This window comes from Eucyclogobius newberryi, unplaced genomic scaffold, assembly GCF_026437365.1.
Source record: "Eucyclogobius newberryi isolate DKJ021-1_F unplaced genomic scaffold, fEucNew1.0.hap1 SCAF_16, whole genome shotgun sequence".
NCBI classification, from domain to species: domain Eukaryota; kingdom Metazoa; phylum Chordata; class Actinopteri; order Gobiiformes; family Gobiidae; genus Eucyclogobius; species Eucyclogobius newberryi.
In genome coordinates this window covers 5,947,223-5,964,874 of record NW_027315790.1, presented here as the reverse complement: position 1 = coordinate 5,964,874, position 17,652 = coordinate 5,947,223, and positions in this window count along the sequence as shown.

Below are 17,652 nucleotides of genomic sequence, written 5' to 3'. Positions count from 1 at the left end.
AGCTCCGTCTCATGCGTTCTGCAGCGTTTGAAGTGCACAGGCTCTCCACACGCCACCCGCGCTGATGAAACGGCAACACACTTTCAGATGGAAATAAAGGGTGACAAGCCATTTTTCTACAGTGGCAAATAAGGGAGCATCAAAGAGAAAAGCCAGCTGAAAAGCTCTGCCGTAGAGACAAATGTATTCACTCAGGCGGCATCAGGCTTCACAAGGAATCTGACATGTTTACAGAAATGTGATTTGGATTGATTTTTGTCAGAGCGTCCGTCGAGTGTTACTTGTGGGTAATTTGTGCCACATGAGATGCCACGGTTCCTAATTATGATCAAAAACTGCAGTGGCTCTGAGAAAACCACAGACTAAAATGAAGCAGCTAAAATCTGGAATAATGACGCAGTTATTCATCGTGTGCTATTCCTGATTTTCACTGCCTTCAAAATGTGAAAAACAGAACTAGATCTGTTTAAACTGTTTGTAGTGGTCCAAATGTATTGCTCACTTACAAATGCATTTTGAACATCCTAATTATTCGCTGTGTTGAGTTTATAAGGGCTTTTCACAGCTTTCAGAGCCCAGAGCAGAGTGGGATGTTCCCCTGTACCTACGAGACCTGGGTTAGGGATACATGCTGTTATATTTTTAAAACCATACATTTATGCACAATTTATGCACAATTATTTGAACACCATTGATTACTTTTATTGTATGTTAGCATTAGCTTGGAGACAAAATATGTATGTACTGGGGCAAAATGTTTTACAGCCCCTTTAAATTATTTCAAATATATTTGTGTTGTGGGCAACTTCATTGAGGTGTTTCAAGTTTTCTGTGCCTACAAAATGTGGGGGATGGAGTGAAGCTCTTTAAATAAGACTCAGAACAATAGCTGAAACGATTGCAGTCAGGGCTGAACTCACGGGTTTGTGGCTTCTACAGGCCTCTCCAAAATGAGCTTTCAGAACAACCCGCGCGGACCACAGCCTCAAACCCATGGACCTGTGCTCAAACCACGCTGAATAAACCTGCCCTCACTGAGCATGTGCAGAGAAGAGAAGCAACAGCAGCGCCAAGTTTCAACAAACAGACTTAAAAACTATCTTTTAGAGACAAGTCTGTGTTTGTAGCTAAGGCTCTGTTCATGGTTCTGATGATTAGATAGAAATACAGGCAGTATTTTAATAACATAGAGCACTAATTAGTGTAATGAATTGATCTGTGAAGTGAGCCTCTTCAGTCCATCCAGCAGTTTAAACGGGTGAGATACTGACTTTTGCATTGAAGTTTTTTTTTTTAATTTTGCATGCAAATGTGCAAATATTGATGATCACCCCAGGTGTGCTTTCCCATCCATAAAAGTCACGCAACTGTTACAATGGGTTCTGAAAAGGTGTATTCACTGTGAGAAGGCGACAGACTGAAACATGATTGAAACAAAAACAACTCCTGCTTTTTTAATGTTTGGTGGGAAAGACGGGTCAAAGAAATTCAAGATAGAAGTTATACCACATTTATGTACGGTATGTTTACTTACCAGACTCTAAGCACAAAGGAAAAGACTGTATTTGTTCTATACCAAACCAGATTTATTGTTCATATCTTGACTAATTCCCTTTTTGTCACCATAAGCCTGACTGGCATCTGCTTCTACACCGTGTAATTGAGTCAGACTGGAGACATGTGTGGCCCGTCTCCACAAAAATCACATTTATTGTCTCGGCTGGAGCAGGTTTATCTGTCCGAGGCTGCAGGGATTTGCTTTATGCACCGCAGACAGGGATAATGTGTTTTACATGCTCCTTTTGTGGGACTGTGAAATGAATCCAGTTTCTCTCTCTTCTTCCCAAAGGCACAGAGGAATTATGGAGATGTTGGTTATCTGGGTTTAACAAATGCGACTGGCTCAGACGGCAGGGAGAGAGGAGACGTTTCACCCACAGTGGGACGCTTTCTCAAAGTATTGTGTTTTTTACTTTACAACTGAGACTGAGATCCAACAAGATCTGAGGTATTACGGGATCAAATTGCTTGCATATTTATTGCTTGCATGTTTCATGTTCATTAGCATGATCTCCATTAGCGCTGCTATTCTTCCTGGCGTCCAATTAAGATGAATCTATTTACATTTCAGTCGCATACAATTCATTTCAATTAATACAAGTTATTATAATATTTGATTCATAATACAAGATGCATACTTTAAATACTTTAAATCCAGACACTATTTGATAAATAAAAACATTGAATAAAGCTGTTTTGCATTTGTTTTTTTATTTTACACATGAAGTTGAACACATTAGACATTTATAATCATAATAATAATTTAAATATTCTCCCTTAGAGTTAATGTACCTGGAAGAACACAAACTTTTCTCTGTCTATGAATGTATTAATTTTCCTACTAATAATTAGTCTGCACAGGACGTGCATGAGTGGAAGCGTCTATACATTTGATCTATTATAGATTTGAGATCTATGCTAAATTCAAACTGGGAAGGCTCTTGTTAAAAGGCGGAACTTCAAATGAATACTTTAAGCTGATTGGGCGAAGCGTCAAACCAGCAAAGGAAACTTTACTTTGACATCTTTCCCATCCACAAAAGCATAAAGTGCTCTCTCTGTACAATGTTCAAAAACAAAATAGTCTGTATTTCTCCCAAAATAAGCCAAAGTACGTCCGTCAGCTTTGCCGTGTGTTTTTGTGCTTCACCTTTGACTTCTGTCCAAACCACAACGCGCTCTGTGATTGGACTGGCCATTAACTGAGCCCAAACGGAGACACAGGAGCGGCACAAGATGACTTCACATGAGGCTGTGATCTCACAATATTACAGGGATTTATCTTACTGTGCAAGGTGCAAGGTCAGCAGCCTCCTCCACCAGCACAGATGCACCACATCACACTGCACAAGACCTACCATAGTACCATAGTGAGAGTGCTGGAGAACATCAAATTCTGTCCTAAATGACCAGTTTAGTCATGTCAGTTTTAGCGTTTGTTTTTGTACTTAACATTTGCAGCCATTCATGAGGAGTGCGAGAGTGGCTTTTCTGAGAGCAGAAGCATGCAGAGGAGCTAAAGCACTTCAAAACAACTCCTATTCCTCACATTACAGAAGTGTGCGGCCCTCCTGCTGCTGGAGGCTAACGCTACTATAAATACAGCAAGTGTAAACAGGAAGCAGTCACACCTGCCTCACCTGCCGTGTCAGAGCAATCTCACTGCTTTGTCTGGGTTCAACAGGGAAACACGATCACGACTGTCAAATAAAGCTGGATGTTCAGACTTTTGTTGTAGCCTCACATTACCCGTAAAAGTCTGAATATTTGTACCCGCATGTGCCACAGAATAGCAATACAAAATAAATCTAGCTTTTATTTCCTATTGCTGGTTTTAATGCTCAAAACATTCTTACCATGAGTCAGTTGGTTTTCTGACATGACCTGCACGACCCGAGTTCAAATCCAGCCTGACAAAATGAGTTTCTGTTTTGTGGCCCGACTAAACCCTGTTACTTTCTTTCTCTGCCCAGTCATTTCCTGACCGTAGTGCAGAGGCTGGACACACGTTTGACACATGTTTTGCAGAGCTGTTAACAGAGGACGGTAGCTGCACCACAGAGCAGACAGAAGAGGGCGGTTTGTGTCCAAATACACCTCATGACAGCTCCACAGTTCCCTTCTGTTTCAGGGGCCGTCACGCCGATGACACGCATCTTCTGCTGTAAAGTGCAGTTAGCGTATAATGCAGGGGTGGCCAAACTTTTTTCACCAAGGGAAACTTTTTTTGAAACTTAAACGGGGCAGAGGGCCACACACAACTTGACATTGTCGAATTTGTTGAATGACAAAGTGAATCATTTGAAATTTTGCATTTGACATAATTGCGATGAGCCTCCATAACCTTTAATTAGACCTAGAACATTAATATTAGGTTGGTATAACATCCATATGCCTGAATTTTCCCAATTTCACAGTAAAAAGTACTTTTTGTTGTTTGGGCCGACATAGCAGGAAGCTGGAGGGCCAACAGAAATTGGTTTGAGGTCCGCATTTGTCCCCCGGGCCCTAGTTTGGACATGCCTGGTATAATGTGTTGAAAATTGGGCTTAATTTTCCTGCTTTCATCCAAAGTTGAAATCGCCAGCGCACTCACAGGAAACAGCGCTGAAGCTTTCAGGAGGACATGAGGCGTGAGCAGCCTGGATCATCAGGAGCCTCCGTGAAGCAGCAGGAACGAGCTCCAGGAAGGACTTAAGTACGACGCACACACGGTCTGTGATCCGTGACTTCACACCGTGTTCAAAACAACAATGATGACGTGGTTCCTCCGTGTGCACTGACCACCACGTGCTTTTGACCTCTTTTCTTTTTGCTGTGGATCAAAGTGCGTCTCTGTGCATCACCTGCCTGTCTGGACCTGGTTAATACTTGGATTTGGCGACAATAGAAGCGCAACGTGGAGTGAATGAATAAAATGCAATGTAAAGCGACTTTGACTGTCCAAAAAGCGCTATAAATATGGAATGCATTATCAATAAAATAACCTCCAGAAAAGTACCATTGTACCTTTAAACACGTATCTAAAATTCATAAATATCTGTCCACATTTGTTGAAATAAAAATGACTAATTTAAATGTATTTACTTTTATTTACGGACCTACATTAATTATTATAGCTAGATTAAGATATTTTGTTCAAGAAAAGGATTTGCAAGTACGTATTTATGACCAACTGCACAAAATCGGTCCCAATTTTAAAACAGCAGGAACTTCAGAGATGCTTTACGGATATTGTTGATTCAATGTTTGAGGAAAATGATGCAAAAAATGAAACAAAAATAAGTATAAAGGTCCAAACCGTTCAGACTTACTGTGAAAAAAGTGCAACAAATCGTTTAATTCCTGTTTCTTTCTAGAGCTGTGAGTGAGGACCCCTGAGACGCACGACAAAAGTTCAAAAATAATGTATTTCTCACTTCTCACTCTCACACCTGACGCACAGGAGAGCTCTGTAAAACCCTGGAAACGGAACTGGATCTCATTTGAACATCGCTCTGTGGGAAACAATGAAAAGAAAAAGTGAACTTGCCAATCCAGAAATGTTCAATTGTTCAAAGCTGTAATAAATGTTTAAAGATCACGCCGTGGACAATGAGGAACGTAACCTGGTCCTTTCTGCACTCTAAGTTGTATTTTAAATTGATTCCTGCTTGTTCGAGATAATCCTGTTTTCACCTACCCCCTATCCCCGCCCACATCCCTGTACTTAGGACCCTTGTCATACACATAGGATTTAAACAATATTCAGTTGTCATTCTTTCAAAATAAACACCACAATTAGAAATCCGCTGCTTGCTACAGTGAAACGTCACGATGAAGAGACGGGGCTTATCAGTTCTGCAGTTTAGAACAGGAAGTTAATGGATATGTTTTTATTAAATGCTGTTTACAATTTAAGAAAAAAGTAAAATCGTGCTCTACTTATGGTATAGTTTAATACTAAATACAAGAAAAATCATAACATGTCTCCTTTATGGTTGGTGTTTTGGTCTCAATGCTGCTGATAACCTAAAATAAAAACGTAAATAGGACATTAAATAATGAAAAAATAAATATTTAATAATAATCCCTTTTTATTTAATAAAAATAAATAAAAAGGGGAAAATGGTGCTTGCTTGAATTTAATACTTTCATTTATTTTCATATGCCACATGTTAAACCTTAAACCAGGGGTGTCAAAACTTTTTTCACCAAGGGCCTCATTTTGAAACTTAAACGGGGCAGATGTCGAATTTGTTGAATGACAAAGTGAATCATTCAAAATTTAGCATTTGACGTCATTGCGATGAGCCTCAATAACCTTTAATTAGACATAGAACATTAATATTAAGTTGGTATAACATCAATATGCCTGAATTTTCCCAATTTCCCAAAATGTTTGGGCCGACAAAGCAGGAAGCTGGAGGGCCAACAAAAATTGGTCTGAGGGCCGCATTTGGCCCCGGGCCCTAGTTTGGACATGCCTGGTGAAAAATCGTCCATTATGGAGGATCTTTCGCCAATTTGAGAACTCAAGCGGAAGTGCACATGTGCACTCACCCCCGTGCGGAAGCAGAGAAAAGCCTCATTGCTACACGTGCGTTTGTTTATTAGCACGACAGATCGCATCGCATCTCTCGTCTCTGTAGATTTCCGTCTCTTCTGAGCTTGAACTGTCTTTCTCTGTCTGAATTTTGTCCTGTACACCGAGGGAACTATATTATGATAGATCCATGCGCTTAGACACAAGGAAACGTGCTGCTCTCCTGGGGACGAGCCGACGAGGCTGCAGGTGAACGAGGCTCTACAGGTGAACGAGGTTCTGCGGGTGAACGAGGCTCTGCGGGTGAACGAGGCTCTGCAGGTGAACGAGGCTCTGCAGGTGAACGAGGCTCTGCAGGTGAACGAGGCTCTGCAGGTGAACGAGGCTCTGCGGGTGAACGAGGCTCTACGGGTGAACGAGGTTCTGCAGGTGAACGAGGCTCTGCGGGTGAACGAGGCTCTGCAGGTGAACGAGGCTCTGCAGGTGAACGAGGCTCTGCAGGTGAACGAGGCTCTGCAGGTGAACGAGGCTCTGCAGGTGAACGAGGCTCTGCAGGTGAACGAGGCTCTGCAGGTGAACGAGGCTCTGCAGGTGAACGAGGCTCTGCAGGTGAGCGGTAGGTGCGTTCTATGATTGATACGTGGCAGGACTAATCGGTTGTCCACGCCACAAGGAAATAAGACTCTGAGAAAATCGTCCATTACGCCTTTAACACTCTGTGATTATCCACAATCGTCTATAATTGAAAAAGCTGCAAAAGCTGAATATGGTAATGTCAGGGAATCAGACATACACCGATGCTATTCCGTAACACATCGAGAACACAATTCAACCTAGAATATGAAACGACACAGAAACATCAGACATTTGTGTGGCATGCATGGGAGAAAACGCGGGGACTGTGTCAGCCAAGCCGTTGTAAGGAGCCTGGCTGACCCTCCTGCGTCTCACCTCGTTTTTTCCCATGCTGGTTGGTTTTATTAGATATTCTGGAATAGGCGGGTCACATTTCTCATTGGTCAGCCTCACATCAAGGCACTTGGTATTTTTCCGTAGAGATAAAGCCTGCAAGGGGGGGTGCAACTCCCCCCCCTGGGGCAACATTCTTTGGCCCATCTTTATGATACCTTCACAAACAAATGCAGTTTGTCACACACCCGTTCTTCTCTTAGACTAATGATGCAGATAAAATATCACTATTATGCAGATAAAATACATCACAGAAATAGAATCATATATTCACATTTTATCACAGGTAATACATTTGCACTTCTGTGATTGTTTTTAAAGAGACCATTTCCTCTTTGTTTGATACTTAAACAGGTTCATCAGGTACATTTGAGCACGTTTTCTGCCATAACATTGTCTGAATATCGGCATTGAGAAAGTCCCAAAAACATCAATATATACATTTTTGTCAATATTGTCACACTGTCACACATTGTTAGTAACATTACATTTCATGAGTCAATGAGTTCATGCACCAAAATCTCTCATTCACCATCAAACAAAGACACGTTTGAGTGCGACGCGTCGTCTCGTCCCAAATCATTTCAGAGTTAAATGGAGCTGCACCATCAGCAGCCACGCCTGTCTCACGGGAGCAGTCTTCCCAGTAAGCGCGCTTCGATCCTGGGTAAGTGTGGGCGTGTGTGCGGGTGAGGAGGGAAGCTAGGGAGCAGAACATTGACTAATGCCTCCGGGGAGAGAGCACGATCATTTATCATGCAAATGTTTGGAGGAAGGAGCCCAAAGACACAAAGGATGCAATGTTGTGTTATGTAAAGATTAACTGCTAAATTATGGACTTGGATGCTTTCAACTTGTTGTTTGTATCTATGGTGGAATCAAAAAATATAATGTACAGTGATCCACTATAACACTATTTTAGGAATACAATGTTGTAAATCAAAATATCACTCAACAAAATGAAGTTATGGTGTAATAATGAATGCTATATTGAGAGGAACTTTATCACTTTGCTGACATACTTGAATTGTGAAAAAGTCCAAGCTAAAAAACTTAAACTACTGGTAGGTTAGATTTAAGTTAAATTAAAGATAGATTATGTACTTTTTTGTGATTACATTTTATGTTCTTTAGATTATATTTAGATTATTTTGTAAAAGCATCCTTTTTTTTTTTTTTTTTACAAAATGAGACCACTGTGTGCTGTCTTCCTCTAATATACATATTTGTTTCAACCCAAAAATGAGAGCTGAAAGCAGCGCTCTGATTGGCTGCACTTGGGTGGTGACCTCACTGTCTGAAAAAGCATTTCTAAAACCGTGCTGGTGCCAGAAAATAATGCTTGTGGAAATCAACAATGTGTCAAAGGCTTTTTGAGAGCTAAAGGTGAGTTGACAAATGAAAAAAACGTTAAGGTTTTGCTGTGTGAAAATCAGGTACCGCAGCTTTAAATCATTTTTGAGATAATGACAAAAAAATGGTACCGGTAGTCTATAATTCTCTCATTAAAAACTACTTGAGGAAATTACAGTGGCTGTTCTCAGTCCAGATATATTGTCGGAATAAGGCCACTGTGTATTGTATAGTTATAAAGCGTTTTTATTGACCGCGAACCAGGAAGTAACACTGGTCCACCCATAGACATGTAAATTACAAGCCCCGCGGGGACAAGATGGCGGTCCACTCAAGTCAATGGCGTGTGCTCATTGTCGCATGTCACCAAAGAAATCTCCTTCTTTCTTCAGTACTTCCTGGTTGTGGAGCTCTGGGCCCCATGATGCTTTGCGCCACAGAAGCGAGCAAACTGCAGATTACATTCACTGTGACATCAAAAAGTGTTCTTTCTGGACTAAAAAGAATTGAGCACTGTCTGAATTTGTACAAGCCAGACTCTGGTCTGGGCCGTGAGGTGCTGTACAGCGGGCAGAGGGGGCGTGGCTTATCCAGTTAATATAATACAGTCATGATAAATTAGTAGATGTGTGTCAAACTTTTGTTGGTTTATTTTAGATAATAGTAAATAAAACAGGAATCTGAGCTAATGTTAGCATTACACATTCTTCACACTGTCTTCTTTGTGAAAAATGATTATGAACTCATTGCAGTAAATAATCAGAATGCTTCAAATGCATTTAGAAAATGAGGAATAACCTTGGAATGCTGCAAACTGTATAAAATGAACTGTTCTTCACGTTTTAAGACAGCTCCTGCCGGGGATCGGAGAAGTAACAAATATCGAGATGTAAAATGGTAAAACTAAAGTTATAATTTATTTAAAAGGAATGCAAAGATAAGGACTCTATAATGGTTGAAACATAAAGGGTATTTACAAGAGCTAAACACGCCTCAAACAGGGAGCCTGAGGCCTGGGGCCGCAACAAGTGCTTTGAGATGAAGACAAGCTGGAGTGAAAAACAAAACATTCTGGCTGATTCAAGCAGTTACAAGATGACAACATTTGAAAGATATTTCAAATATTATAATAATATTATAATAATATAATAATTTATATATATAACAATTCCAAATGTTAAAGAATGATTTGACTTCTTCTTGATGAAAAATAAACACAAACTAACCCTGCTGTGTTGTAACCTGGAGGGAGATAAGTGCTAAGTGTTGCTCAGCCCCGTCTTGCAGTAGATTGAGTTGTGGCGGTTACATAAGAGCGTGGCGTGTGCAGAGCTGACCTGGTGCACTGGAGGAGAGCAGCAGGCTGATGCCAATCTGTGGACACATCTCCACACAAATACTCCAGGAGGTGCAACACTGCAGCCTGTGTGCTGGAAACACCAGGATTTCACTGCTCGGGTTTAGTCTCTGACAAAGGCGACGTGCAGGAATGTGTCATAAACCGGAGACCAAATATGATGAATTGTTTCCGTTTTTATACATTATTTGTTGATAATGATTCGCTCTCAGCCTGGTCCAATGCATACTGTCATTCAGTACGTTTACATGCAAACAGAAAAACCCAATAGTTGCTTTAATCCGATACAATCAGACGTTTTCGTGTGCATGTAAACACCTCACTCCCATAGAAATCGGCGTTCGAAAGCACCTATTGAGACACCCAGATTATGCGATTGCGTAATTGCACTGAAACTACACAAGGCTTGTGCGCATGCTCCGCGACCCACGCTGACCTATGACCCCGGAACAAAACCACACAAGGAAGAACAAAACCATACAAGGAAGAACACAACCACACAAGGAAGAACACAACCACACAAGGAAGAACAAAACCACACAAGGAAGAACAAAACCGCACAAGGAAGAACACAACCATACAAGGAAGAACACAACCATACAAGGAAGAACACAACCATACAAGGAAGAACACAACCACACAAGGAAGAACAAAACCGCACAAGGAAGAACACAACCATACAAGGAAGAACAAAACCACACAAGGAAGAACACAACCACACAAGGAAGAACACAACCACACAAGGAAGAACACAACCATACAAGGAAGAACACAACCACACAAGGAAGAACAAAACCACACAAGGAAGAACAAAACCGCACAAGGAAGAACAAAACCGCACAAGGAAGAACACAACCATACAAGGAAGAACACAACCACACAAGGAAGAACAAAACCACACAAGGAAGAACAAAACCGCACAAGGAAGAACACAACCATACAAGGAAGAACACAACCATACAAGGAAGAACACAACCACACAAGGAAGAACAAAACCGCACAAGGAAGAACAAAACCACACAAGGAAGAACACAACCATACAAGGAAGAACACAACCATACAAGGAAGAACACAACCACACAAGGAAGAACACAACCACACAAGGAAGAACACAACCACACAAGGAAGAACAAAACCACACAAGGAAGAACACAACCTCACAAGGAAGAACAAAACCACACAAGGAAGAACAAAACCACACAAGGAAGAACAAAACCACACAAGGAAGAACAAAACCACACAAGGAAGAACACAACCACACAAGGAAGAACACAACCATACAAGGAAGAACACAACCACACAAGGAAGAACACAACCACACAAGGAAGAACACAACCATACAAGGAAGAACACAACCATACAAGGAAGAACACAACCACACAAGGAAGAACACAGCCATACAAGGAAGAACAAAACCACACAAGGAAGAACACAACCACACAAGGAAGAACACAACCACACAAGGAAGAACAAAACCACACAAGGAAGAACAAAACCACACAAGGAAGAACAAAACCACACAAGGAAGAACAAAACCACACAAGGAAGAACACAACCACACAAGGAAGAACAAAACCACACAAGGAAGAACACAACCACACAAGGAAGAACAAAACCACACAAGGAAGAACACAACCACACAAGGAAGAACACAACCATACAAGGAAGAACACAACCACACAAGGAAGAACACAACCACACAAGGAAGAACACAACCATACAAGGAAGAACACAACCATACAAGGAAGAACACAACCACACAAGGAAGAACACAACCATACAAGGAAGAACACAACCACACAAGGAAGAACAAAACCACACAAGGAAGAACACAACCACACAAGGAAGAACACAACCACACAAGGAAGAACACAACCATACAAGGAAGAACACAACCATACAAGGAAGAACACAACCACACAAGGAAGAACACAACCATACAAGGAAGAACACAACCATACAAGGAAGAACACAACCACACAAGGAAGAACAAAACCACACAAGGAAGAACAAAACCACACAAGGAAGAACACAACCATACAAGGAAGAACACAACCACACAAGGAAGAACACAACCATACAAGGAAAAACACAACCATACAAGGAAGAACACAACCACACAAGGAAGAACAAAACCACACAAGGAAGAACACAACCACACAAGGAAGAACACAACCACACAAGGAAGAACACAACCATACAAGGAAGAACAAAACCACACAAGGAAGAACACAACCACACAAGGAAGAACACAACCACACAAGGAAGAACACAACCACACAAGGAAGAACACAACCATACAAGGAAGAACACAACCATACAAGGAAGCTGGTCGCTTACAAGGAAGAACACAACCGCAGTCACTCGCCAGGGTTAGCGTGCACTTTATCTTCACAATTAGTAACATCTGAGATGAACAAAGCTGTACGACCGCTGTTGTTCGAAAATGCGCATGACAATTGTTTATATGTGACGCAAAAGGTCAACCGGAATGGGGGGGCGTATTAGTCCTCTGAAACGACGCATATCGCATATAGTGTCAGGAGGACGACACGTTCTTGTCAGGGATGGGACTTCCTCGTCTGCCTCGTCTGGACGGATACTTGGACAAGGACAGAGCTTGTCCAAGATGTCAAAACCGAATGTTATAAAAAAAGTTTTTTTTCGTTTGCATGTAAACGCTCTGAAAGTTTCTTTGGGCAAAACTCTTCACCCATCTTAATCTGTTCATGTCAATTTAACTTGTTTCTCATCAGAATGATTATAGGAGTGGAACAATCTCCCTTCTGAACTGAAAAGTCAACTATTGAACATTCTTTGTGAAACTTTGGAACAAACAAACTGGTCAGCATTAACAATTAAACATTCCCCCTCATAACAAGCCTAATGTAGCCCCCTGTTGTTAACGTTATGACATGCATCACCACATCGTGCGGAAATATGTGTGGAATGTATTTTATGGACTGATTTAACAGTGCAAAGCTAAACTGGAAAGTCACGGATGCTTGTGTAAATACTGAGTGAGTGTGTTTGGGTCAGAATGTGGACTGTGAAATGATCTTCGTGTTGAATGGGTTTTGTTTGCACTTTATCATTTATTCCTGTCAATCACAGACTGCAGCTGTAAATGAGCTCTTTAACTACATCTTTGTCTTTACAAGCTTAATGTCTCTGTCTCTGTCTCTGTCTCTGTACATCGTCCCTTCAAATAAAGATCAAACTAAACTAAAGGCTCTTGCTTTGAAGGTCAAAATAAATACTTACACGATACACAAAAGCGGAACAGGCCAAGAAATCTAACTTTTGTTAAATCCAGAAAAGCACTGATATACCTATATATATATATATATATATATATATATATATATATATATATATACGTTCAATTAAAAGGCATATGACAATTTTAAAAGCAAGATTAAGGGTTAAACTTAAACCTAAAAGGAAGGAAAATTCAGGAGGGGGAATTAGTCTGAAGTCTAAAGTCTAAAGTCTAAAGTCTAAAGTCTAAAGTCTGAAGTCTGAAGTCTGAAGAATAAAGAATAAAGACTAAAGAAAAAAAACAACGAATAAAGAACTAGATATGCGAGTGTCTGCATTCTTGCGTAAAAGTACTACATGTGTGTACTAAACTTTGTTCTTGTTGCTCGAGTCTTCTCCTGGGGGCGCGGCCCTGGGGCCGCGGCACCGTGTGGATCCACGCGGAAAACTCCCATGTGTGACTTTCATCGATGTTCAGGGTCAAAAATGCCCGAGTATGAACATGAAGAATTGGAATAATAGGAATAAGAAACCTATTATTCTTATTCCTATTATTGTCCTATTATACAGTGCGGGAAGGGGGGGTGACCCCGCTGCACCCTCACCTCCCTGTACCTCCGTTACCTAGCAACAGATACGCTAATGCTAACATTAATTAGCATTAACAGACACAAACAGACACAAGCATGTTTTCACCAAATGTGTTTTATTTTCTGCTTTTTAACATACGAACAATAATCGCAGCCCCTGCACTCATCAGATACCGGGTGTCACAGTCTTTGGAAATGTATCTGGGACAGTAAATAAAACAGAATAATGATATAGATTACACCATTTCATGTCTTCAACATGAGCCTGAAGCTGAGGGTGGTACCACAGGTCTGGAAGACCTCCTGTCTGGTACCTGTGCCCAAGACACCGCGCCCCAAAGACCTCAACAGCTTCAAGCCGGTGGCTCTCACGTCCCACCTGATGAAGACACTGGAGCGGCTGGTCCTGGACCACCTCCGCTCCACCGTGGGCTCTGCCATGGACCCGCTGCAGTTTGCATATCGGTCTGGCATCGGAGTGGAGGACGCCGTCATCTCCCTGCTGCACCGCTCTCTCTCTCACCTGGAAAAGCCTGGCAGCTCTGTGAGGATTCTGTTCTTCGATCTCTCCAGCGCCTTCAACACCATCCAGCCGCTGCTCCTGAGGGACAAGCTGGAGACGGCTGGTGTGGAGTATGACCTGGCAGAGTGGATCCTGGACTACCTCACAGACCGACCCCAGTTTGTGAGAGCACGGGACTGTGTGTCTGACACTCGGACCTGCAGTGTGGGGGCGCCCCAGGGCACTGTCCTCGCGCCCTTTCTCTTCACCCTTTACACTGCAGACTTCAGACATGACACGGACAGCTGTGTCCTGCAGAAGTTCTCTGACGACTCTGCCATCATCGGACTCATCACGGACGACGATGACGCGGAGTACAGAGGACTGGAGCAGGACTTTGTGGACTGGTGTCAGCGGAACCACCTCCTCATCAACGCGGGGAAGACCAAGGAGATGGTGGTGGACTTCCACAGACGCCACCCCACTGCCCCCTCACCATTGAACATCCAGGGACGGGACATTGAGATAGTGGACTCATACAAGTACCTGGGTGTTCATCTGAACCACAAACTGGACTGGACTCATAACACAGACGCACTGTACAGGAAGAGCCAGAGTCGGCTCTACCTCCTGAGGAGACTCAGGTCTTTTGGAGTGACAGGGCCACTCCTGAAGACCTTCTACGACTCTGTGGTGGCATCGGCCCTCCTGTACGGCGTGGCCTGCTGGAGCAGCAGCATCACAGAGAGGGAGAGGAGGAAGCTGGACAGAGTCATCAAGAAGTCCAGCTCCGTCCTGGGCTGTGCTCTGGACTCAGTGCAGGAGGTGGGGGACAGAAGAGTCCTGGCTAGATTCACATCTATGCTTGACCATGATTGTCACCCCCTGCAGGACACTCTGTCCCCTGCAGGACACTCTGTCCGCTCTGGAGAGCAGCTTCAGTGAGAGACTGATCCACCCTCGATGTGTGAAGGAAAGGTTTCACAGGTCTTTCCTTCCTGCTGCTGTCAGACTTTATAACAAACACTGTTAGTCCTGAACACTCGCAATACTGACCCAACCATGTGCAATTCCGTCATATGTGCAATTACTGTGAAATTCATGTGCAATCTATGTGCCGTCGTGACACATATTCATGTGCAATTACTGTCGGGATCACATGCAATGGTATTTATGTATTTATTTTTATCTTTATTATTTTCCCCTCCATCCCTTGTTGGGAAATGGGAGGTTTTGTCTATGGGAGTTTTTGTTTATAGGAGATCTTCTACTGAGAGTGTTTTTCAAACTTTCTAAAAGTGATCTGTTCTTTTCTTCTGTATCTACCTCTGTATCTACCTGCGTTGCACCAATGAAATTTCCCCATGTGGGACAATAAAGGAATATTTTATCTTAGATAAAATATTCCTTTATTGTCCCACATGGGGAAATTTCATTGGTGCAACGCAGGTAGATACAGAGGTAGATACAGAAGAACAGATCACTTATAGGAAGTCTGAAAAACACTTTCAGTAGAAGATCTCCTATAAATAAATAAAAACTCTCATAGACAAATAAATACATAAATACCATTGCATGTGATCCCGACAGTAATTGCACATGAATATGTGTCACGACAGCACATAGATTGCACATGAATTTCACAGTAATTGCACATACGACAGAATTGCACATCAGTATTAGGTTAGGTCAGTATTGCGACGGGATAACGTGACGATCTCCGGGTAAGACGACTGTTCTCCGCAGTTTCATGAGTTCCTCCTTTGTGGAAACGCGGTACGGCGCCGGCCGGGGGGCGGGGCCAGAGCCGGGGGGCGGGGCCGGAGCCGGGGGGCGGGGCCGGAGCCGGGGGGCGGGGCCGGAGCCAAGACACATCGCAACGACACGACGAAAACACTCAATCCAGCCGAATAAAGTCAAAACAAGTTAATTTAAAGCGATTCCAGTGCGTGTCCCGATCGTTCGTGAAGTTCCTCTTTCATATAAACGTGTACATAAACGTGTACCGACGACACGCCGTACTTTAGCGCGGCCGGAGGGCGCGGGGGGGGGCTGGTGGGCTCGCTCGGAGCTAGCTCACGTCACAACAACACAACGAACGCAACGAAAAACGCTCAAATCCAGCCGAAAAAAGTCAAAAACAGTTGAATTAAAAAACTATTCCAGCGCGTGTCCCTATCGTACAGTAAAATAGAAAAAATATACTAACTATATTTACAAAATATAGGAGATAAAGCACAATAAGTGTGAGAAAGAAGAGAGAGCGTTTACACCGGGCTGCCAGCTGTACCAGCGCCTTATGACGTATCTTACCTTATTTCACTCAATGTAATATTAATTGCAGCCATGCTTGGAGATCCTCAATTTCTGCATCCTGAGAAGCGAAACGTCCGTCACAACGTTTCATGAAAAAAAGTGTTTTAAGGACATTTCAAAAACGGCCTCTTGTTTGCTCTTCATTGTGATGTGTGGATCTTGCATCTTGTTCTGTAACAGACCACACGTTATACTTGTGTAAAACCTACATTCATGTATAATGTGTACATACATTTAGCTCTTGCATTTCTTTTTTCATTTCATGCACTTCTTTGTGAGGTCGCTCGGCGAAGGAAGAGAAGCCATTTGACCACTGCAATTGTACATGATCACGTTCAGTATACAGTTATATCATTGGAGTATAGATAATTGTACCTGTTCTTGATCCCAAATTTCCTATTCAGCTGAGGTCAGATTATAACCAAAATGAGCTGTTGTTGTTGTTGTTGTTGTTGTTATAAAGAATAAAGTTTAAAGTATAAGACGTACAACTACAGTAGGTGGCGGTAATGTAACACTTGGATAAATTCAGGATTTTCTTGGCTTGTTTTGGTGACTATGAAAATAATCACAAAACATAGCCGCAAGCGGCAATGATCGGCCCTCGCCACGCCGCCGCCACACCGCCGCCACGCCGCAAGAGGAGGGGGCGCTAACGCGCCCCAATTGTCCTTTTATTACGCCTACTGCTGAATCTGTGACGCTGTCACATCTTCTCCCCTTTGTTTTACCATCAAAAAGCTATTTTATTTTGAATTCTTGGCAAAATGTGCGGCTTTGCCTCACAGACACCGTGACTCTTTGAATAAAAATGTGGATAACTTTTGATGGTCCTGAAGATGAGTCTCACCAAATTTCAGGTTAATAGGGCTAACGGCCTGGGAGGAGTTTGTGAAAGTCTAAAGTGTAAACATGTTCTGGCGATTTCCCCATTGGAATAACATGGGAGGTTTTGGTCATCGGTATGGCAAAGCCATAACAATTATGACATGGGTCTCATTGACTTTTTTGATGGGGATGCCAAAATTGAGTTGTGTGTTAAATTTCATAAAATTTCGCAAAACTAAACATTTAACCTCCATATAAAATCTGTAGGGGGCGCTGTGGTGCCAAATTAATTTATTTCACTTCAAGTACGTTTAGCGCAAAGAGTTTAACAACTGATTCTAATTTGACGCAATTCAGACTTTATCTGCGCAAACGGCAGAAATGTTAAATT